The 23293-nt window shown below is 35.1% G+C and overlaps 2 long non-coding RNA genes and 1 pseudogene across 3 annotated transcripts; 2 read left to right on the top strand and 1 right to left on the bottom strand.

Annotated features, from left to right (window-relative positions):
- Nucleotides 1-7: 7 nt before the first annotated feature.
- LOC147522007 (uncharacterized) lies at nucleotides 8-1111 on the bottom strand. Its single transcript, XR_015194840.1, has 3 exons — nucleotides 931-1111; nucleotides 709-783; nucleotides 8-228 (listed from the first exon to the last, which is right to left on the bottom strand). It is a non-coding gene; the product is annotated as an uncharacterized LOC147522007 (long non-coding RNA).
- A 5528-nt stretch (nucleotides 1112-6639) lies between these two features.
- LOC147522006 (putative receptor-like protein kinase At1g49730) lies at nucleotides 6640-15166 on the top strand (annotated as a pseudogene). Its single transcript, XR_015199328.1, has 9 exons — nucleotides 6640-6952; nucleotides 10777-10888; nucleotides 11961-12019; nucleotides 12140-12397; nucleotides 12925-12978; nucleotides 13056-13122; nucleotides 14243-14330; nucleotides 14470-14539; nucleotides 14643-15166. The product of XR_015199328.1 is annotated as a putative receptor-like protein kinase At1g49730 (transcript).
- Nucleotides 15167-15563: 397 nt separating this feature from the next.
- LOC147522005 (uncharacterized) lies at nucleotides 15564-18693 on the top strand. The gene is made up of 2 exons (XR_015194838.1): nucleotides 15564-15881; nucleotides 17991-18693. It is a non-coding gene; the product is annotated as an uncharacterized LOC147522005 (long non-coding RNA).
- Nucleotides 18694-23293: the final 4600 nt, after the last annotated feature.

Genomic DNA, 23293 nt, shown 5'->3' with positions numbered 1-23293 from the left:
CGATGCCTCCACAGTGAGAGCATTAGAATCATTTCTTTGTTGCAAGGTCACATCCAAAGGGTTTATTAGTGCTAAGAGATCCTGTTCTCTTTCCTTAATTTGATGCTTCTCGGCCGTAGTATCTTCCATCTTTGTTGCGTTTACGCTAGACCCACCCATAGTAACCTCTGTCTTGGTCTTGTTTGTAGGGATTTTAAATTTCGGAGCACTGGCACGTGGTACATGTACCTGGCAAGTTTAAGGATAGCAACCAAGGGAAGACAAATTAATACTGCTGCAATAATAATGACACATACCTGATGCAACCATACGCCTAAATGAAAATTCCTGAGATAGACTACTTTCAAAGGCATTTATCATTTTCCTTACATTGCTAGGACTCTAGGAGTTTTCTCCATTGTCAATTCAAGTATGTACTTAAGTTCCTTGATGTTTAACAATTTTATTGAATGCGAGCATTGGCACATCCTGATTAAGTACATATATAAAATATATACTGACACATCATTAAACTAAACTCTTGCTACAGGGTATATCTCGTTCAAAGATAGCCGTCACTCAAGTTTTTGACAATATGCACTATAAAACACCCAACCGATAGGTAGAATGACAAAAAATGGAGCATCCCACATAACAATCACGCACAAAATCTCAACTCTCACATTAAAGTTAACATAAAAAAAAAAATGGCAGAGAAATAATGGCTACCTTAAGATTCGGAAGCAAGAGCCCTGACAACACCCCTATGATCGTGAGGCCCAATTACTTTTCCCCCAGATGTGCCTATAATGAGACCCATTTTTCATTTTTATTTACACCCAGTCTTGATGAAAAAAAAATCATTAACGAAGAGGACGAAGAGATGCGCAAGAGCTTTAAATCAATATCGATATCGAAATCAAGTAATCAAATACAGGAGAAATATATTACCTTTTGAAACCGAGATTTTTTTTTTTGCTTTACTTATATTAATAATCAGCAGTAGAGGGACAATCAGCGATATATTTTTTTTTTTTTTTTGGCTTTCAGTTTGAGTTTTTTTTTAAGAGAGAGCAGATTTGGGAGAGAGAAATGGGCGCATAAGAAGAGAAGAAGAAAAGAGAGACGGCTGGTTTCCTTGTGCATTTAATTTTGGTATAAATGGTAATAATTTGGCAATTAATGTGAAGGCTAAGTTGCGAACAATTGAATAGTGGCGCGTAGTTGATTTATGACTTGAATTTACACATACGTCATTAAGGTACTATGTAATCTTAAGGGTATAAGTGGTTGTAAATTTTGAAATGACGAAGTAGTCCTTCTTAAAGGCATTGAATCATTTGTTTTAATATTTTATAAAGGGTATTTAGTGGTAGAAAAAAGGCTGGTCCAATTTAAATGTCCATGTTAATTATGGTGTACTCTACTAATTGAGATAGTATATGTAATATGTATATATTATAATGTATATTAATTAAAGAGTTGAAAAAGTAAAATTGTAAAAAGTTTAAACTCAAAACCTCGTTCTAGAAAATTGAAAATTAAAATACATACATGTTGTTCAATAACAACTCTTGACACATGCTTATCGTACCACCTTCTAGACACCGGTCTAAGATGACTGAAATCCATAGGCTCTGCAGAAAATTCAAAATCGACTTGTTGATACTTGATACTGAAACAACAGTGGATCGTCCAGCTCACCTCCCTGGTTTCCAACTCCAGAAGTTCCTAGTTCATCATCTAGATCACTCACGGGATTGCTCCAAACCAGTGACTATTATCACTGTTTTGATTTTCCTCGCCGTCACCACTCCATCTTGATGGGTTATTATAGACATATTCGCTGTCGGAATCCATTTTTTTTAGAACTATAGATACTATATGTTGAAAACAAATTGGTGAAATGACAACAGTCTGACTGTCGCGCGACAGTGCCAATGGCGCGCATGGAAGATCGTGCCCTACATACAAATTTGCGTATGATATTTGCGTCCACCTAGAGTTGGTCAAAATTTGAGGATACTTTCTTCAAATAATTTCAGCCTCAAACTTGCAGGTGATACCACCACCACCTAGAGATGCTCTTAGAGCATTCCCAATACAGATGAGTATGAGGGGAAATTGAGAGTTTTCACCGCTTTGATCTAAAAAACCCTTGCCCAATGCAAGGGTGACAATGACAGTCACTTATCACTAAGTCAAAACAAGGGTAGCACTTGCTACCGAGATTTTCACTAAGTTGTGAGCTTCGGACGGAATGTTTTATTCCGTCTCGTGTGTTTTTTTAAAAATATTTTTTTTTCGGACGCGCGTGTTTTTTCAACTGTTTTTCGTTTTTTTTTTAACTTCGGCGACGGGATGTTTCATTCCGTCCGCACGTGTTTTTTCGATTTCTACATTTAAACGAATCAAACATTCCATCTGAGAGTTAAAGTCACCTCTGCATTGGGCAACCTTTTTTTGTTTTTCCCCACAAAGGTAGCAAGAGGTAGCAAAAAGGGGAAATAGTCCTACGTGGAGGTGGAAAAAAGTTGCTTGCGTTGGCCCAATGCAAGTCAATATTTTCCCCCTTTTATCACCTCCATGTAGGCAGTATTTCCCCCTCTTATCACCGTTTTGGTGAAAAGCAAGGTGAAGCTGCCCAATGCAAAGGTGAAAAAAAATCTCGGACGGGATGTTGGATTCTGTTTGGAGGCTTTTTGATCGAGACGGAATGTAACATCCCGTCTAGTATTTTATAACGAGACGGAATGTAACATCTCGTATGGGCTTTTATAACGAGACGGAATGTAACATCCCGTCTGGGCTTTTATAACGAGACGGAATGTAACATCTCGTCTGGGCTTTTATAACGAGACGGAATGTAACATCCCCTCTGGTGAGTCAAATATAACGAGACGGAATGTAACATCCCGTCTGGTGAGTCAAATATAATAGACGCGAAACAAACCATTTTCACTTTCTTCCAGTGCCTCCATTGCGATTTTGTTGCCGCCATTGCTATTTTTTTTTTCTTCAATTTCTTCAATTCCTAATGACTTCTCCACCCCCCCAATGATTCCCCACCAACCTCACCACATGAAGAGCGTAGTAGATGGTTTGGAAGTTATAAAATATCCAAAAAAAGGGGCAAAAAGGATCGTCGTCAAGAACGCAAAATGTGGGCGAGGAGGACGAAATTGAACTTGGGTTTAATTTTCCACCGCGTTGTGAAATTGAGGAACACCCACCATTAGCGTTAACATTGGTCCAACACGTAGCAAATAGAGTGGCGGAGTCTCAAGTAAGTTTTAGATTTTTTTTTATGTTAATTATTATTATTTATGTTAGTTTATATCAAGTTTGTTGTTGTGTAATTAGTTTGAATTTGTTGCATTGTGTTAAAAAAAATTGAGTTGAAATTATATCGTATTGAATAGTTTGTTGTATTGCGTGTAATATGAATGTAGGAAGTACACCTATGGAAAGTGCGTTGTGCACTTTCAAATGATGTGTCATGGTGGCGTTGTTTGAAATAAAAAACGGGTCCTAATTTTTTCACGGTTACCAACATTATAGCCGCCACACCATTTGGGAACTTTTTGAATTCAAATTTGGGACAAAATGATCAAGCATTGTTGTTTGGGATAGTTGAGCGGTGGTGGAAATCTACCCACACATTCCATTTCCCATGGGGTGAGCTTGGGATTACCCCTCTTGATTTCATAATGCTCACGGGTATCCCAATTGGTTATAGAGATGTCGTTCCTTTTGATGAAAATTTGGAGGTTTTTACTACGGCAATGAGTTTCTTTGAAGGTTTTGATTTGGTAGAAGATGATGAGGAAGACGGGTTCTTGAGATTATCAGCTGAGCAGTTTAAGGGAGGAGCTATAAATATGAGTTGGTTTACTTCAAGATACTTGAATAGGCTAAAGGAGAAGCCGAAAGACTATCATATTGGTGAGGAATCAATCCAAGAATATGTACGTGCCTTCCTCTTCTACTTTGTTGCTGCGGTATTATTCGGATACTCTGATAGTTTCTTACGTATCGGGTGGATGGCCGTTGTCTCAAACGTAGAGAGGATGTGGGATTATGACTGGGGTCAATCCATCTTGGCGTACCTTTACCGCTGGCTAGGCCTCGTAGTTGAGACGAGAGTCGCTAAAAGTAATTTATGCGGCTTTATTTGGATTATACCGGTAAGTCTTATTTATTAAGTTATTGTTTCATTTCATTTATTTTCAGTTTTATTTATCTAGTTATTAATATATATATATATATGATATATATATATATATATATATATATATATATATATATATATATTGATTTAGTATTGGTGGTACGAACATTTTCGTGTGATGCATCCTGTATTGAAGAGGTTGGAAGAGAATGAGACTCATGACCTGATTCCACGTATTCAAGCATGGGGGCTTCATCGTAGGCAGAGGGGGTATGGGGATCTATCGCATAATATTCATAACACTTGTCAACAGATTGAGCTTTTAGGAGCTACCCGAATTGAATGGCAATCCTAGGCCGAGTCCTTCATATTTCAGACCCCTTATGCGAATATTCCAGATGTTCTAGAGAACACTAAGTACCGTAGACTATCCTATATGTGTTATAGAGCAAGGTTTCTTTCTCAGCGGCGAGTGATACTTGTAGGGTCAGTAACTGCATGGTACCTTGGGGACAGATGTTGGCGTCAAGTATATGGAGAGATTGTTATACCTTACCCACCACCCATAGATATAACAGCCTCTGATATTCTTCCTGCAACTCTTACACACTATAGAGCAAACCCAAATTATTGGCCAGACATAGCAACTTTCATTTTTACGGGAGACTATGACTTGTATTGGAAGAGGGTTGGTCGAGGTCTCTTGCTAGGTGCGTTATACCAGGGCACCAATTTTGAAGGGGTTACTTCCGAAGCATTGAGGTCTGACATTCATTTCCCAGAAGGAGTGGAGTTGCCACAGTCACAGCCCAGGGTGTTTCATGATATTGAGATGCTGCAAAGAACTCCACAGATATTTGATGAGTCTAACCTTTGGCACTGGGGCATGATTAATTCTCAGGGGCAAGAGATGAGCATACATATTCCACCAGCAAATGCCGCATTGGTCACAGATTTGTTAGAACAGTTTGAGCAGTTAGCCGTGGTTAGTATGATTTAAATTTATTCATGATTTGTTATTATTATTCACTATAACATGTAACATGCATTTGTTTTGTTAAACAAGAGGAAGTAAGGTCGGAGCTCCTTAACTACAGCTCTCTCAGTTATGTCATGTGTGCGTCGTTCATGGAGTCCTCTCATCAAAGTTTTGAGTACTTACAACAAGAGCAAAATCAAACTTTGCAGCTTCAGAGACGTGTGCAAGAGTTAGAGAATGCTGGAAGTGCCACACCTCAACCAGAGAGGCGACAATGACGTAGGGGGGAGAGCTCTTCGACCAAGCCTTCTCGTAGGGGGAGGAGGTCTCAGTAGATATTTTCTTCTAGTTTGTAATAACTGTGCGCCATTACTTGTAATATGGCGTTTGAGATTGTTGTTTGTAACGACTTCTTTATTAGCAGGTTTATATTGATGAGTTTTGGATATGAATATGTCAATAAAACAAAGGAGGTTATAGCAAAAAAAAATTCAATAATTATAAGTTAGTTTTTTTTACAAAGTTTCTGTGTTAGACTTGGGTGTTTTTCAGGATTGTTGTTTGTCTTATTTATTATTTCCAAAGTATATTAGCAGGTTTTGGATATGAATATGTCAATAAAACAAATGAGGTTATGGCAAAAAAAAATTCATGAATTATAAGTTAGTAGGTTTCCAAAGTATACTGTATAATTTTTTTAGGAATTATAAATTGCATTTCACTCATTTTTCAAGCTTGGTTCTGACAGAAATTATTTCAGGAATTATAAGTTGCATTTTCACTCATTTCCTATGTCTTGGTTATGACAGGAATTTTTCAGGAATTTCACTCATTTTTTCAGGTTTGGTTCTGACAGGTTCTAACAGGAATACTGTATGGTGTAGACTGAGATGGAATGTAACATCCCGTATGGCAATTTAAACCGAGACGGAATGTAACATCCCGTCTGGTTAATAGGTCCATGACACTACGCCTTTCTTGATTCCATACATTGGAATTATTGATGGTGGACCATACATACACATTATTGAGGGTACGTATGTAATCACAATGATACATTTGGATAGAATGTGAATGTGTTGTCACTTGGAGAGTGAACAAAAATTTGATAAAATGTGTTGTTAATTGGAGAGTGGACCAAAATCTAACTATCACATGTCACATATTTCGTTTTATTCTTCTTTCTTTTAGATCAAACAAACAAACAAACAACCATCTTCTTCCCCACAACCAAGCTAAAAATTGAAAAAATGTCTAGAGAAGATAGAATTGCATTCAAGCAAAGTTTAAGGGGAGGATCTAGTAGTAATAATTCATCTTCTGGTTTTACCTGGTCGTCTTCTAGTACTTCCGTTGAAGATGACTACATGGAAAGAGTAAGAGATGAGCATAATGATATGATGAGGCGAAAGAGGAGGAGGAGGTTGCAGTTATTATCCACTGCTAAAATATATATATATATATATATATATATATATATATATATATATATATATATATATATATATTAATGGCTCAGGCAGCCAATGAAGATGTGGATACAGACAAACGCGGTGGATCTATGATGGGCAGAACATATACATTTAGAGATGGTGGTGATTTACGTAAACAACAGATGTTGAGGGATTACTTCACAACAACTTGTAGGTGGCCTCCTCATAAGTTAAGGCAAAGGTACAGGATGAGTCGAGAGCTTTTTACGTATATGTTGAAAACTGTTGCTGCATTCGATGACTACTTCCAAGACAAGGTAGATGGATTGGGTCGACAAGCAACTTCTGGGTTGCAGAAGGGATTAGCTGCAGTTGAACAATTAGCAACTGGTTGTTCATTTGATTCAACTGATCAATATTTTCAAATTGGAGATTCCACAACAGCTGTATCTATGAAGCGTTGGTGCAACGCAATAATCACGGCGTTTGAGGAAGAGTACTTGAGACGACCAACTAAGGCAGACACGGCTAGGATATTAGCTGAAAATACGGCAAGGGGTTTTCTAGGAATGCTTGGATAAATCGACTGTATGCACTAGTTGTGGAAGAATTGTCCAACTGGATAGGCTGGACAACATGTAGGGTACAAGAAGGAACCAACTTTGATACTTGAAGCCGTTGCAGACAAACACTGTTGGATCTGACATTGCTTCTTCGGCTTACTAAGTTCGCATAATGACATTAACGTGCTTCATCGTTCTCATGTTTTTTAATCATTATAGCAAGGTGAGGCTCCTGCTGTTACTTTTAATGTGAATGGTAATGTCTACGATATGGGATATTATCTTGCTGATAGTATTTACCCAAAATGGGGCACATTTGTTCAATCCATTCGTTATCCAAGAAATAAGCATGAAAAGATCTTTAGTCAACGTCAAGAAGCTGCAAGAAAAGATATTGAAAGGACATTTAGAGTTTTGCAGGCAAGATGACATATTGTTAAGGCTTCTGCGCATTATCATAGTGTTGTTGTTCTTGGAGACATAATGAAGGCATGCATTATAATACATAATATGATTGTTGAGAATGAACGTGCAAGTGGAGTGTGGAATTGGAAAGGTCGAGGAAAAGAAACAATACCTGCGCTCGTTCAGGAAGATGATGGTTATCATTTTGTCTATCAGATGATTGAAGCAAGAAATAAAATCAGAAATGAAATTACACATACTAATCTTCAAAAGGACTTAGTTGAGCATGTTTTTAATTGGACTGGTATTGAAGAAACAGCAGTACCGGTACCAATTTATGATCCAAATTGGTCGGATCCAAAGGAGGGAGAAGGAGGGGAAAATTAAAATGGAAATGAAAGTGAATTTCCTATGTATTTCCTAATGTGAACTATGAAATTCCAAAGTATTTCCTATATATTTCCTAATGTGAACTATGAAGTTCCAAAGTATTTCCTATGTATTTCCTATGTAATTCCAAAAGTGAACTATGAAGTTCTTATGTGTTTTATGAGTTGTGTTTTAATGAACTATATTACAATATATTTTAATTTTATTGGTAATTGTATTTCTATGAAAATAATTATATTGGAAATAACATACATAGTGCATTAATTAAAAAAAATATAGTGAAATTAAAATACATAGTTCATTAATTAAAAATACAGTGAAATTAAAATACGTAGTGCATTAAATAAAAAGACAGTGAAATTAAAATACATAGTGCATTAATTAAACTAAAATACTAGATATTACATAAGCTTAGTTAGAGCTAGAACCACATCTAGCCCTTGCCCATTCAGCACGTATTTCAGCTTGTTATTGCTCGATTATAAAAACGGTATCGGGATGGAGGACACTTGTATTGGTCGCTAAAATCTGAGCTTCATATTGTATCTTTTAAAGCCGTTTTTTTTTCTAATTGAACCCGATTTTTTTCCATTTGAATCCGATTTTTTTATTCTCTTGCTATTATAGTTCTTTGACCATATGCAAGCTCCCTTTCCCTAAGTTCTAATCACTTTTGTATTTCATTTGCATCTTTTACAAATGTATCCTCCAAACGTGTAAAGTAACCTTCCAACATACCAACTGATTTTTCTTGGTTCCTCTTGAACTTGGCTTTCTTCGATCCAAGAGGACGCTCCATTTCTTGGTGAGAACCCTCTAATTCAACTCCACCAACACTTGGTGAATTAGAAGTTGAATCTTCACCATCACTTTTGCGACCTTTTCCTTTTGTGGGGCGACTTGACCTTGTCTCAAAAACGCTACTCCACTTTGGATTATCCTTGAGTATAACATAACAATGATCAAGTGAAAAAGACGATTTTTGTTGTTGTTGGTACGTCATCCTTGTCTCAGACAACTAAAAAATAAAATGGTGGTAATTAGACTAAGATAATCACTAAGACTAAGATAGTTAGACTAAAATAATAATTATACTAAGACTAAGATAATTAGACTAAGACTAAGATGGAAATAATAATTAGACTAAGATAATTAGACTAAGATGAAAATAATTAGACTAAGACTAAGATAATCAATAATTAACAAATTAACGAAGTTGTAATTACCCGACTTTGTATTGTTGTACCACTTGCATGTCGAGCCTCCACCGCATTCACAATCGCAACAAATTTGTTCATCATTTTCGAAATATATTTCCATTTACCGCTAATTGAATCAGAAGACCTATCCGACCCATATGTTTGATTGAACTCGTTTGTTATACGATTCCAAAATCTTTTTGCATTTTGGAAAGCACCAACAATAGAGTCTTCACTAATTTTTATCCAAGCAAGACATAGAGCTTGATCTTCGGACATGCTAAAGTGAGTCTTTATTTTTGCTTGAGTGCTACCACTTGCTTGAGTTGTTTGAGATGCTTGAGATGCCATTTGATTTTTTTTTTTTTGAAGAACTGATTTTGAAAACGAAGAAATATGATTGTTGGAAGTGTGAGTTGTAATGGAACAAATGTTGTATATATACCAAAGTTTTTATTTTTGACCATTTTTTACCGTTCTGACTTTCTAATCGTTTGTGAACTAGCCGTTAGGACTCTAGACGGGATGTTCGATTCTGTCTGGAAAAAAAGAAATATAGCGAGACGGGATGTTGGATTCTGTCTGCTAAGTTTTGTAATCTAGACGGAATCCAACATCTCGTATGAAGTTCACAAGTCAGCCACTATCTCGGTTGAAGGTTTCACGTACCCTAGTAATGACTTGGGAAAATAGTCACCCTATTTTTACCTCTGCATTGGGGACTGGATTTGAACAAAAAGGAGGTGAAAATTTTCACATTCCCCTCTTTTCACCTGCATTGGGAATGCTCTTAGGGCATCTCCAATGGAGGGTGTAAAGCGTATAATGTGTGAAATGTACACCCCCACTTTGAAAAAACCATTTCCAATGGAGGGTGTAAACCGTATACAATAGCTATTAGTTGTTAAAATTTGGTGGAAATTCCCCTCCCAGGTTATTAGTTAATAAGAAACACGGATGTAGCTTTAAATGTCGTTGGTGGGTTTTTAAAGTTCGAACGTCACTTCAACAGACGTGGGTATTTAAATATTTCATTTGCGACAGCCCATGACCGTCGCTACTCTTGTTTCCAGATTTTTAAAATACGGACGAGAGTTAAGGTGACGTGCGTTCTCCACTTAAAAATTTATTTTGCAAACTTACAACGGTTAACGTCTGTCGTTTTATTCTTTATTTCCACACCCCCATTGGAAGAGCCATGAGATGTATATTTATTACTTTAGAAATAAGGGTGTAAAATCCTAGTAGCGCCGACATGGAGCCTATGTGGAGGTGTAGATTTACACACTCCATTGGAGATGCTCTTAGGTGGCAGTTTATTTTCACCTTGACTTTTTGGGATAATGTATTAATGAGGTTTGCTTCCATGCACAGGCATTCCAATGTGCACTAATCTCAGCCCCACATCTGATTTTTGTTGGGAAATCCATGATCCACTACAAACTTGTTAACCGGATAAACTGGTTTGGAAAAAAAACAAATACATGAAATACAAAATTTATCCAAAAACTAATCCCAACCTAATAACCATCGTTGAAATTGGAAAAATTGGAAAGTGAAATAAATACTTGGGTATTTACTCCGGGCTTGTTCGAAAAAAAAAAAAGGAAAACAGTTAGCGCCAAACTCTCATTCTCTTTTCGGGTTCATCTCCACTAAACTGAGTTCATCTCCATTGTTTCTCTTTTTCACTATCTTCTAAGAGAAATCCTCTGCATTTCAAACTCTGGATTGGGCATCTCTCAAATACTCCTTCAGTACTCCTTCAGGTTTGGATATGAGTATTTAGTAATTTAGGCTTAGTTCATGAAATTTTTCTATGGATTGATTAGTGAATTAATATCTAGTTTCAAAATATCTGTTATTTACATATGGTGGTGCTTGGTCTTCAATGGCAAACACAAGTTTTTTACATGTATATTTTGGTTCAATGGTTTGCTTTTCTTGCTTGTTTATGACTTTCACACATATATCATGGTTTCCTCTATATAAATGCATCGATGCCATCAGAATCCGCAATTAAATGTGCTAGGCGAGAGTACTATCTACTAAGGCTAAGAGCAGTGATCGCTACTAGACCTGATGTCTTGGCAATCCCCTAACCCTGCTCTGTTGGCCAGCAAAAGCATATTAGATAAGAAACACTTATTTTATTGATGAACTTGGCCTGTTCAGAAATTTAAGTGTAGTAGTAGTTATCTTATTGCACTAAATTTGTTTGTAAACTCTTGAGATGTGCAGTAGACGAATGGGGGGATTGCAAAATTGAGTTAAAGTAGGTACCAGATTATAATCTAGAATATTTATGTGATTGTGCTAAAGTGTGTATAGTAATAATGTGATCAAGTGAAAAAGAGTTGAGAGATACGAACCCTGATGCTTCATGGCAAAAAATGCGAGGAAATAAATGAGCAAGTGGCTGAGAAAAAAGAATTATTAGTTAGAAATGTGATTCGGCATAGGCATACACAGGAGGGGGAGGGTGGATCAGTTAAACAGTGTACCAGTTAAACTGATTTACTTTCATCCTGATATCACTGCTGGCATTGTTAGTCGATCCTATAATTTTAGTGGCACACATGACACATGCAAGAGTAGAAACAATCCTTGAGACTAAAGAAACTGAATTGTCACTTTTTCTAGCATAAATGTAAAAAAAAAATGATGTTGGAACAGTATTACCTCCTCTTTTATAGTTATGGAATCACATCTTGAAAGAACTATAGTACTATACAACATAATAACGAGAGGAAACTTGTTCAAGCTGCTCTTTCTGCTGACTCATCTGGTGGTGTTTCTTCTTCCTTTTCTCTTGTCACTCCTTCTTCTGCTGTCTTTCAGGTTATTGTTGGCGGTGGTGGTGGTGGTGGCTTCATTGGAATGTTTTGTTTTAAGTCTTAGTTATGTGTAGATATTTAACCCTTCTTCATCTGCTGGTTCTTTCCCTCATGTGCAATGTTATTGCTGGTTCAAAATCTGTTTTACAAGTCATTTAACTTTGTTGTACCTATCTCTTGTAGGCTCATTGCCTTTCTTTAGGCGCTTCTCATACGAGGAGATAAAGAGAGCAACTGGAGGATTCAGCAGAATCATCGGTAATCATATCCATGGTGCTGTTTACAAAGCTCAGTTTCAAGATGGTTTTGTCGCTTTTGTGAAAGAAATGAAGGATTTGCATCATGGGAAGGATGTCTTCTATAGAGAAGTGAAACTCTTGGCTGATTTGCACCATCGCCACCTGGTTGCACACTTAGAGGGTTTTCAATGAGACCTGAGAGGTTAACTTTTATTTCTTTTTACTTGATAACAAAAGCTACACTGCGCAGACTGCTGTGCAAGTGAGGGGTTAGAGACGTTGAATTGGATGTCAGTCATGTGTATGACTGACTAGTGGTAATGTCGTTTGAAATTGAGAATGCAAGCAATGCCTCTAACCCCTCATTTACATATGAGTTCGCTTCGGAAGCCAAGGTTTTATAATTTCCGGAATTATATTTACTTCCTGTGCTTGTGTCACTCTCTATGGTTCCAGGAATCGGGAAAAATGAGTTTTAAAGTGTGATATTTTCAATTATTTTGGATTTTGGTGTATATTGTCAAAATTATCAGTGAAAGAATATGACATTTTTTACGATTAGTTGATTAAAAAAAACAAACAAAAAACATCCGATTAGCCTGTAATTAAAATATACCTTTTTTGGCGTTCATTGGTAGTGAATCCAGTCTGAAAACCTTGCCACTTTTGCCTTGTGCATGTTGCGTTTCTAAAATTTCTAATATAGTGTATACTTTTCAACATTTCTAGGTTTCTCGGTGTTTGAGAACTCAGAAAATGGAAGCTTAAAGGATCACCATAATGGTATTGTTCCAAACATGAACCTTGCTGTTATATATTCAACATATGGTAAAGAATCTGATGGAGTGGATTTTGGGCAGACCCACTCAAGACTCCCTTGAGTTGGAGGACTAGGATGGAAATCCCATAGGTGTAGCAGCTGCTTTGGTAGGTGGTTGACTTGCAATATTATCTTAATGCACATGTTCTCTGAAATGCCTGCTTGCTTAGGTGTATGCAGAAGACTTGCCTTCCCAAAAAATGATAGTGTATAGTGTCTTTTATGGTAGTGAAGTTCATATGTAGAAACTCTATTTAATACTTGATGCTGTCTAACACTGACTTGTTGGAGTCTAAAAGTGTTTTTCTTTACTTCCTGTGCTACATTTCCAGAACTTTGTTGTATTATTGGAAGTCAATAAACCTATCTGAGTTACAAGTAAATGCTGAAATTAGTTTTGAAAGGGAAACTTAAAATTATGATGAACGGGGATGAGTAAAATTACCTGAACCAGGTTTTTACAGAACACTTCGCTAGTTATTGATGTAAGCAACATCATTGTTTCTTCTCCAACTGATCTCCATCCAGACCTCCGGTTCTCCAATAAAATACATACTAAATATCTCGTATAATTATATATTAACAATGGATTGCTTGTTTATTTAATATGACCAAGTTGTCGGGACACTTGTGAGGTTATCTAAGCTTTTAGCCTGTTAGGTGCACCCATATGGCAGTCTAAACTTTCCAGTAAATGCACATCTGCGGAGCCTGTTTAAGTATCCCAAACAAGTTGTTACAGAAAGTGACTAATTAAGAGGCGGGAGCGATAGCCAACTCCCTAGCTTACCCTGAGAAATTCCTGGTGGGCGGGCAGGACGGAGGCTACTAGGACCACTCGAAGTGCGGTGAACACCACATTAGCAAAAAAAATAAGAGATTTTGATTGGTCTTTTTGACTTTTGGGCACTTTTAACTGTATGCAAAATGACTTGAATTTGGAAGTTAATTATCTATACTTCCCTTATGACATTTGCTAACCTTTTAATGGAGTTGCAATACAGGAAGCGCTACTATTTATTCATTGTGTTTTCTAACTTTGTTGTTTCTGGTATTAAGTGTGTTTCCTAATGTTGAAATTTCCAATATTGATACTTCTGTGGTAATGACTGATGATCAGTAAGTTCTGTGATTAGGAACTGCAACTTCATTATCTGAAGAAAATAGTCCATGTTTGAGCACATTGTGATCCATAATATCTTTGTCGTTGCCTTATGTAATCTGCAGGAGTATCTGCAATTTTTCTGTGAGCCACCCATGTCTCGTGTCCATCAATTCAAGTAATGTGTTGTTGGACGAGAAGTTTGTCGCCAAGGTGAGGCTCATTCGTGCGTGCACCGTAGGTTTTGAACATTTGAATGACTGAAGGTTCCAGCTGATGTATTGTTTAAAAGAAACATTTTGCTGCCAATAACATTAGTTCTAGAAAAATAACAGCTCCTTGCTTGTCACAGATTTCTGAAGTGGGCCTTTTTTGTTCTACTAAAAGCCATATTGCCTCATCGCTCAACTCATGTGCCAGGGGTAATATTTGCACAGTCCTTGCTGTCACTCGCAGTAATTCATCCAAGTGATCCAACCCTGTGTATCTCATAGCAATTCTCATTTTCAATCCTTCTCCTTGCAGGTTGCATTGATAAAGAAGGCAAAGATGTCGTCTTCCAGCTTGGTGTGCTTATTCTTGAGCTAATCACTGGTCAATCTGAGAAAGAAGGTACTGACTTAGTACTATGGGTTCAAGGGCCTGATTTAGCACATTCTGTGTCTAGAATGATAGACCCAGATGTTGAAAATAGTTACAATTCAAAAGAGCTCAGATGGCTTTTGACTGTAGCAAGATTATGTACTAAATCAAGAGGCAAACAAACATGTTCATTTCAACAGATACTTTGGTTTCTCCAAAGGAAGTTGGAACCATGTATTCCACAGGTATAATATTTGCATCATGGAAACTCTGCTCAACATGGTTTTCATTGTATCTGAAGTTAAGGATTGCTTTGCACGGTTTATCTGAAGTGACTGGAACTCGAGAGCACCTTCGAGAGTTCGCTTTGACATTACGAATGCCATATTTTACATTCTATTTCCATTTGTACAAACCTGCAATGGACGAGAGGTGAACAAAATTAATGCAAGATTTGTTTCTATACAGTTTCTTTGTTGTTTCTGTCATTTACTGTATGTTGGTTGATCAGGTTTTTAGACTGTTGTGCATTAACTGTGAATTGTGTCACGATAGTTCACCAAAATTTGCTGTAGATACTATCAATCAATATATATATATAAAAGCTAGCGCGCATTCTCTCTCCTCACCATATCGCTCCATTTTGACCCCCGAGCAATATGATTGGCTCCTACAAAATTGGATAGAATAATAATTAGTGACACCTCCCCAGATTTGTTTAAATCTCCCTAATCTATTCTTATATTATTATGACCTCCCCAAATTCTAATTTTATAAACAAATAATAATGAAAAAAAGCAAAAAAAAATAACCAAAAAAAAACCTAAACCAACAAATCCAACGCCAAATATAGAAACCTTTGAAAAAAAAAAAAAAAAAAAAAAAAAACTCACGAAGCCCTTTCTTTTTACAACGATCACCATTAGACATCCAGTCTGATTTAGTTTCGGATGATAACAGTGAGTCATTGGTGGAATCTGAGGAAGACGAGGAAGAGAGTGAAGAAGCAGGCTCAGAAGAAGAAAAGGGAATGACATGGGATCAGTTGCTGGATAAAGCTAGCAGAGAAGACAAGGAGAAAGGTGATGAGTCAGACAGTGAGGAGGAGTGACAGCGAAGAAAGTTGAAAGCTTATGGAAAGTCACGCATCCCTGATAAGAGGGATCCCAAGAGGGCGAAGAGGTAAAATGTCATTAGCTGCTTCATCCTTATATAATCTGTCATATTCTAGGCCGACGTAACAGTGGTAATCTATCTGGTACATTGTTTTAACCCTACTTGCAGTTGTACCTAATTCTTAAGATAGAAGACAAAGCAATCTTTCACTTTTAAACCAAACAAGCAGAGATTTGTGGACCAACTATCTCACCATAAAACCTGTTTGAGCAAGCACAACCAAAGGCTTTGGCTTACTATAGGAAATTAGGAACTAGCGCAGGGAGAAATAGAACAGTGAGGAGCTCCAAGTGGCATTTGAGTAGTTTAATATACAATAGTTACTGATCTTTCAAATAACACCTAATCTTTGGTTTGATTTGAGAGAATAAACTTTTGGAGGTCTTTCTATTCATTTTCGGTGGTTTTGAGTTGAGGGAATAACTTTCTGAAATCTTTATGGTCGTTGGATGGACGAATATTTTGTTGTGGAAGAATTCTTTCTCCTAATCATAAGTTATCTCAATTAATCTAATTCATATTTTTCTTCAGTTCAAGTATCTAGATATTATTTATCTTTTACCCAAAATGAAACAAGACAGAGATGTCCACCTTTAAGAAGCATTTCTAAAGTCTAAACAATTCCATAAAACGAAAAACTGGACGAGGCGTTTCAACTTTCACATGAAAAAAATGAATAAAGCAAGGACCGAATAACACAAACAGGACAATTAGAAAAATAATATTAATATATCCCAAAAAGCAGGAGCTAACATGAACTATAATGCTATACAAGACATATTACATGCTGCAAAATACAATAAGCTTACTTCATTGCCCCAAACACAGGGTGAAGCATATTGCTGGTATTTGTTTGAGTGACAATCAAAGCTCTTCATTTGAGTAAGATTGGGCTCGGTATTGGCAGAACCTGGAAAGCCATATGAACGCTTTATCTTAAGGGTGGATGGGTGATCCCCATGTCAGATCTCAAGTTAAGTGCACCTCCATTTTGATGAGGAACTCTGGCTAAACAATACACAGTCAGATGTGAGCATTTTCTGGAGCTTGCAATGGACACGGACAAAGAAAGACCTAGCATCCAATCAATCCAACTATTCTACACAATCAATGTCCACAGAGGTTTTAATTGGTGAAGTACTGAAATTAACGATGGGTTAATTTCTGTTCTTCACTTCTTCCCACAAACCTTTATTTCTATCCCTTGAACGAACGCCGACTTCTTCTGGAAAACCTGAATAACTAAAAGGAAGTTCTTTGCTCATTAAAAAAAATGATTCAATCGTTTCTCTCGCATTTTTCATGTCATCGACTTGCCAAAGATCTTGCACTCGGCAAAGCCAAAGAGGAAAATTTTGTATACTCTCCATATTGTATGCAACTTGCATTGAATTTGTTAGCAAATGGTGCTAAGGGTTCGACCTTAACAAAATTGCTCAGTTGTTTAGAAGTTAAAAGTTTGCAAGATCTGAATTCAGTTGCTAAAGAACAGGTTGACATGTTCACTGGACTGACTGAAGGAGGACCAGTTTTATCCTTTGTTAGTGCTGTTTGGGTTGATCAGTCTCTTGGTTTGAATCCAACCTTCAAAACCCCCATAGCAGAAAATATTTACCAAGGGAAGGCTGAAGCTGTGGATTTCCAAGCATCCAATCAATCCAACCTTTGGAGATCACTTTTTGACTTTACTTCTTCAATACTTCAATTCCATACTCTAGCGGTAAACTTTGGAAGTCAGTGTTATTCAACTACTTACCGTTGTTGTTGTTCATCATGATTGGGCAATACAGTAAAAGGGGTTTGTAAGAATATTTATGTGTATCAACTACTTTACTATGTTCAATCTTTAAGGTTTTACAGATTCATCGCCTCTTTAATCTTGGACTAATTGTATAACCATATGTTAGTGCGCAATTTAATTACTTTGATATTCGATTCTTCATGCATAGTTTTTCATTGGTGGCTCTTTTGTGGTAGGTTCTTCTTTTTTAGATGATATCAATTGGACATGGCAAGGGGATGACATGATTTAATGAACAAAAGTAGATTTGATAGAGAATATTCTTTGGTTTGTCAGTTATAATTTGATGAACCCACCGCAAAAATTTTGTGCAGACTTCTTTTCTAGCGTGGATCGTACATATTCCAAACTAAGGTAATTATTTAAGGTTGGTATATTTGCATTTGATATCGACATAATTTTGCGATATGATTTTTTTTCCCCACTTGCTTTGATAAACAAGAATGGTTACTGTATCATGGTCATTCCAATCTAGAACTTCTAATTAGCAGGTATGTACTGATCATTGTAGAATTTTATGATCATTGAGATCATTTTTAGCTTTAATATTTGTATAGTTTTTTTTCTTTGATTTTTTCCCATTAGCACTACTTCTTATCGTGTGATTATGCCAAGTCTTAATAGATTTTTCATGTTTGACAACTTTCGTTGATCAAGAGGGTTACATTCTAACAAGGATAATCGTTATACAAGTTGTGGAGTTCCTGGTGGCCTTTGTAGGGATTCAAGACATGGTGCATAAGTATGCTGCTTGCCAAAAGCGACAGAATGGTCATGTCTCTGTGACCATAAAGCCCTTTGCAACGTTTCAGGTGGCACTTTAGGCATTGGCAAGCACAAAGAGATGCTAAGAAGTTAATAGAGCTACTGAACTGAATGAACTACACAGTCCAGCATACAACATTGGTACATAGAGACATGCATAATAGTAGTAGTTTGCATAGGTTTCAGAAGATGTATGTACATATCAACAAGACTCAATTGCCTTCAGAAGTTTCAATCTGTAATTTGTATCAATAGTCAATATTTCATATGCATAATACTGAATGAGGCTAAGAAGTTACTTCTATTCTTAATTGGTCAGAAGCACCCATAACTTGACAAATTGTCCTCTACATGTTACTATTCTATATTGCAGTCTCAACACCTTCTGCTTTTAGTTTAGTATATACACAAGGCACAGGCAATACGTAAAATTTAAAGGACCAAAATGAAAACTTTTAAAATAGCAGGCCTGGCCATAAATCTTTTGGAAGGATGGCCTCCAAAGTGCTGTTGAAATGGGGGTTTTTTTTTTTTTTTTTTTTTTAATACAAATTTAGTGGTAGCATACAACAATCAAGCAGGTGGTATAATGAAGTTATTAAAATGTCTCTACAATCGCATAAGGTTGAATTTGTTGCAGTGGTGGTAACTAAAGCCAGACTATAAGAGTCATGCGATAGATATTACACCAAATGTAATAGCAACCTGTTAGATATATCTATTTTATTTTATTTTTGTTGATGTAGCTTTTTAATTGGAAGTCTGAACAGGCATGCTTAAAAATACAACAGACGTCTAAACCTAATATATTAGAGCTTATCATGCATATGGTTTATTTTAATATTTGGAATTTTTTATTTCTTATGTGTAACCGCTAGAACTTAAAACAATTTATGTTGAATTTTAGTATTTTACCAAAAAGTGGAGCAAGGTTGTCAATACGGCTTCAACTGAGGTAAATATATTTGTTTTTCAGTTTTTTTTAAGTACTAATAAAATGTTTGAATTGATTTATGTTTTAACCACAGTTATATTGCCTTCTTATTCTTTGATTGAAACCACTCTCATTGTTTTTATTAAATAGCATTCAGCCAAATATGCTCTGAACACAACCACTTCATGAAAAGGATATGATTCGTATGCAAACAATATTATTAGTGATTTATAATTCTGACAAGTGTTTGATTTTATGAACGATATGTTTGGTTGCATGAGATAGTTTTCATTGGTTAGAAAATTCCTTTTGAATTATTAACTTGCTGTAAGAATACTCCCCTAAAATTTCTCCCCTGCAATTCACTCGGTGAATTTATCAATACAATCATTACCATGTTCAACTAATAATTTAGCGGCTATATAATCCTTCCGTGAAGGCATCAATACATCATATTCAACTTTCGAGCATCAAATTACCTTTTAGGCTTGCATTGAATGATTATTATAGAAGAAACCGAGTATAGATTGAAATTGAATTGGGATGGAAAAAATTTACTTTCTAATTACTCTGACATATGCATTACTTATGGATAATTCAAATTGATTTGCAGTTTAGTTTTCCATTTGGCAACCGAAATTCATTTGTTTCTTCCCAAGCACTTAATTGTTAGCTTTTATGTTTCAGATTGTAGCAATAATTCAGAACACAATCTCAACTATCCAACATCACTTACAGCTATCTAAGATATAATCAAATACGTACTAAAGACCATCGACACGTCAAAAGAGTTATATATATATATATATATATCATATTTATTAATGCTTGAAATAGTATTCATCATGAGCTTGACTTGAATAGGGCATAATATTCATAGGAAATATATATTTTTTTTTCTTCATTCTTTCTTTTTTGCCATTATGGTACATTAGTAGGTATTAAACTTTTTATATGGTAGTCTTTGCTTGAACTTTGGCTAGCTTTAACAGGGATTTACTCTAAGGGTGTCCATGTCAATTTTACTCCAATTTAAAATTCAGGAGGAAAATAAGAAATATTACAATAAATCAGGGGAAGTCGCCTTCTCAATTCCCTATTTTTCTTTAGCTTTGAATATATTTCTTTTGGTTTTCATTACATGCAACACTTACATGACTATATCACTGTAACACTGTTAATGGTTAGATATTTCTCAATCTTCGTTTTTAGTTAAAATCCTATTACTTCAGTTTATATTTGGTAAGTTCAGCAATTGCTCTTACATAACCTATGTCCTCTATGTAATTTTCATAATTGGGTTGAGATTGAAATTTTGATCACGTGAATTTTATTGGTGAGATAAACTGAATCTTGGAGACATCTCATTCAATAGGATTGCTTAACAAATGGCTGCATTTTCTTATTCTTAGTTGTTTTAGTTTACACGTGTGTTTGAATTCACTATATTTCTCCACATGCCACAACTGAAGCTAGCATCCATGTCTGAAAAATTAAGATAAAAAAACAAATAATGTTTTTCCTTTCTTTATTTCCTCTTAAAACAAAGTAAATAAGTGCAATGTTGTGTTTATATGGTTTTGTTTTGTTGAGGTTCTTAGTCTATATATTGTTGTCGTGAATTAGCCGAGTAATACTTTTCTTAACTTTGTTATATTAAAGTAAAACTTTAGCTCAATATATGGAAGAGCACTTGAGTATGGAAACACATCTCAAAGGATGGTGGTTCGAATCCATGAAGGTACTGTGCATGGTAGTCAACTTTTTTTGGGGGCTAATAGCTATCCAACTCACTTTTTGAGGTAATAAGATAGTCAAGCCTTGGAGAACAAGATCAATTCGACACAACTTTAAACCATTTGTTACATGTTCTCCTTTCTCATGAGTCGTTACAAAGATCTGTTTGATTTAAGTTTTGAGCTTATTTTATTTCCTGTCTCTTATGAACACTACAGAAGGATCAATAGAAGTTTGTATTACACACCACCTTAGATAATTAACGATAAATTATAAATTGGATGCAAATGCATTGAACTAACCTCAAAGAACAATTAACAGGAAATTGGAAACTGGATGCAACTGCAATGAACTAACTTCAAAGAATAATTAACGGTTGGATGCAACTGCTTTGAATTAACCTCAAAGAGTAATTATTTCAAAAAAAAACTCAAAGAGTAATTAACGGAAAATAAAAAATTGAATGTAAATGCATTGAACTAATCTCAAAGAATAATTAACAAAAAATAAAAAATTGAATGCAAATGAACTAACCTCAAAGAATAATTAACATAAAATAAAAAATTGAATGCAAATAGATCAAACTAACCTTAAAGAATAATTAACGGGAAATTGGAAAATGGATGCAACCGCTTTGAATTAACCTCAAAAAGTAATTAACGGAAAATAAAAAACTAAATGTAAATGCATTGAACTAATCTCAAAGAATAATTAACAGAAAATCAAAAACTGAATGCAAATGAACTAACCTCAAAGAACAATTAATGGAAAATTGAAAATTGAATGCAAATGCATCAAACTAACCTCAAAGAATAATTAACGGAAAATTGGAAACTGGATGCAACGCTTTGAATTAACCTCAAAGAGTAATTAACGGAAATTGAAAACTGAATGCAAATGCATCGAACTAACCTCAAAGAACAATTAACAAGAAATCAAAAATTGAATGCAAACGCATCGAACTAACCTCAAAGAACAATTAATGGGAACATCGAACTAACCTCAAAAAATAATTAACGAGAAAAAAAAAAAAAAACTAGATGAAAATGCATGGAACTAACCTCAAAAAATAATTAATGGAAAAGCGGAAATTGGATGCAACAACATTTAACTAATCTCAAAGAATAATTAGCGCGAAATCGAAAACTGAATGGGTTTTAACAAAACAAGCCCGACCACATTGAATGAGTTTAAAAAAATCAATTCAACTTTGGAAAATATATTATTTTCTTAACTAAAATTTGGAAATTTAAATCATTCGCTATCAAGGACAACAAAAAATATGGGGCACATTGAATATTTCAAAAACAAATTCATTTTGATCAAAATTTGAATCATTAAAATATTTTGATAAAAAATGCTGCTACGGTGGGGACTAAGGTGCCTTTAATGCTTGAACCGAAGGTAAAAATTTTGATTTTGATTTCACCTTATCAATATAGCTTAGGTGATCATTATGTGTTTTAATTTCCTTTCTTATATGAGTCTATGCTATTTGTTATGGAATTACTTGACTTCATTGTCTCTTACAATATTCAAAATTTAAAAATTACTAAATGTTGCTAATTACTAATTGACTATGCTCTTACAAGTTTTAAAAAAAAAAAAAAAAAAAAAAAAATTATACACAACCTTTAAAAAAAATCGATGATATCACATGTTGCACAAGTTTTACGGATTCTACTTCTAAATTCTAGGATTTGTTAGTGGTTCGGTCATAAATCAAATTAATTATGTTTGTTGAACTATTTTTTCATTTATTAATACTATGTTGTCGTATTTGTGTTTTCATCAAAATTTGAATTATTACAATATTCTATAGTTAAAACTTTTTGGTACATAATAATTCAAAAATTATTAAAAAAAATCAAATCAATTATATCAAAAATTAATTATGTTTGTTAAGCTATTATTTCTTTTATTAATACTATAACCCATGTAGGGTTGTAGTATTTGTCTTTTCATCCAAATTTGAATCATTACAATATTCTATAGCTAAAACTTTTTGGTACAGAATAATTCAAAATGAATTAAAAAAAAAATCAATTTTATGAAAACGGTACCCGTTCTGTGAAGGGTGCTGATTTATGTAATTTAAAAATATAAATAATTCTTTTTTCATGAGTGTAAATTAGGGACAACAAATTATTGGATGTCAAAATATAATCAATTAAAAAGTGT

This window comes from Coptis chinensis, chromosome 1 (genome assembly GCF_015680905.1).
Source record: "Coptis chinensis isolate HL-2020 chromosome 1, ASM1568090v1, whole genome shotgun sequence".
Lineage (NCBI taxonomy): Eukaryota > Viridiplantae > Streptophyta > Magnoliopsida > Ranunculales > Ranunculaceae > Coptis > Coptis chinensis.
The sequence above is the reverse complement of the archived record's forward strand: the minus strand, read 5'-3'. Positions and strand labels throughout refer to the sequence as shown.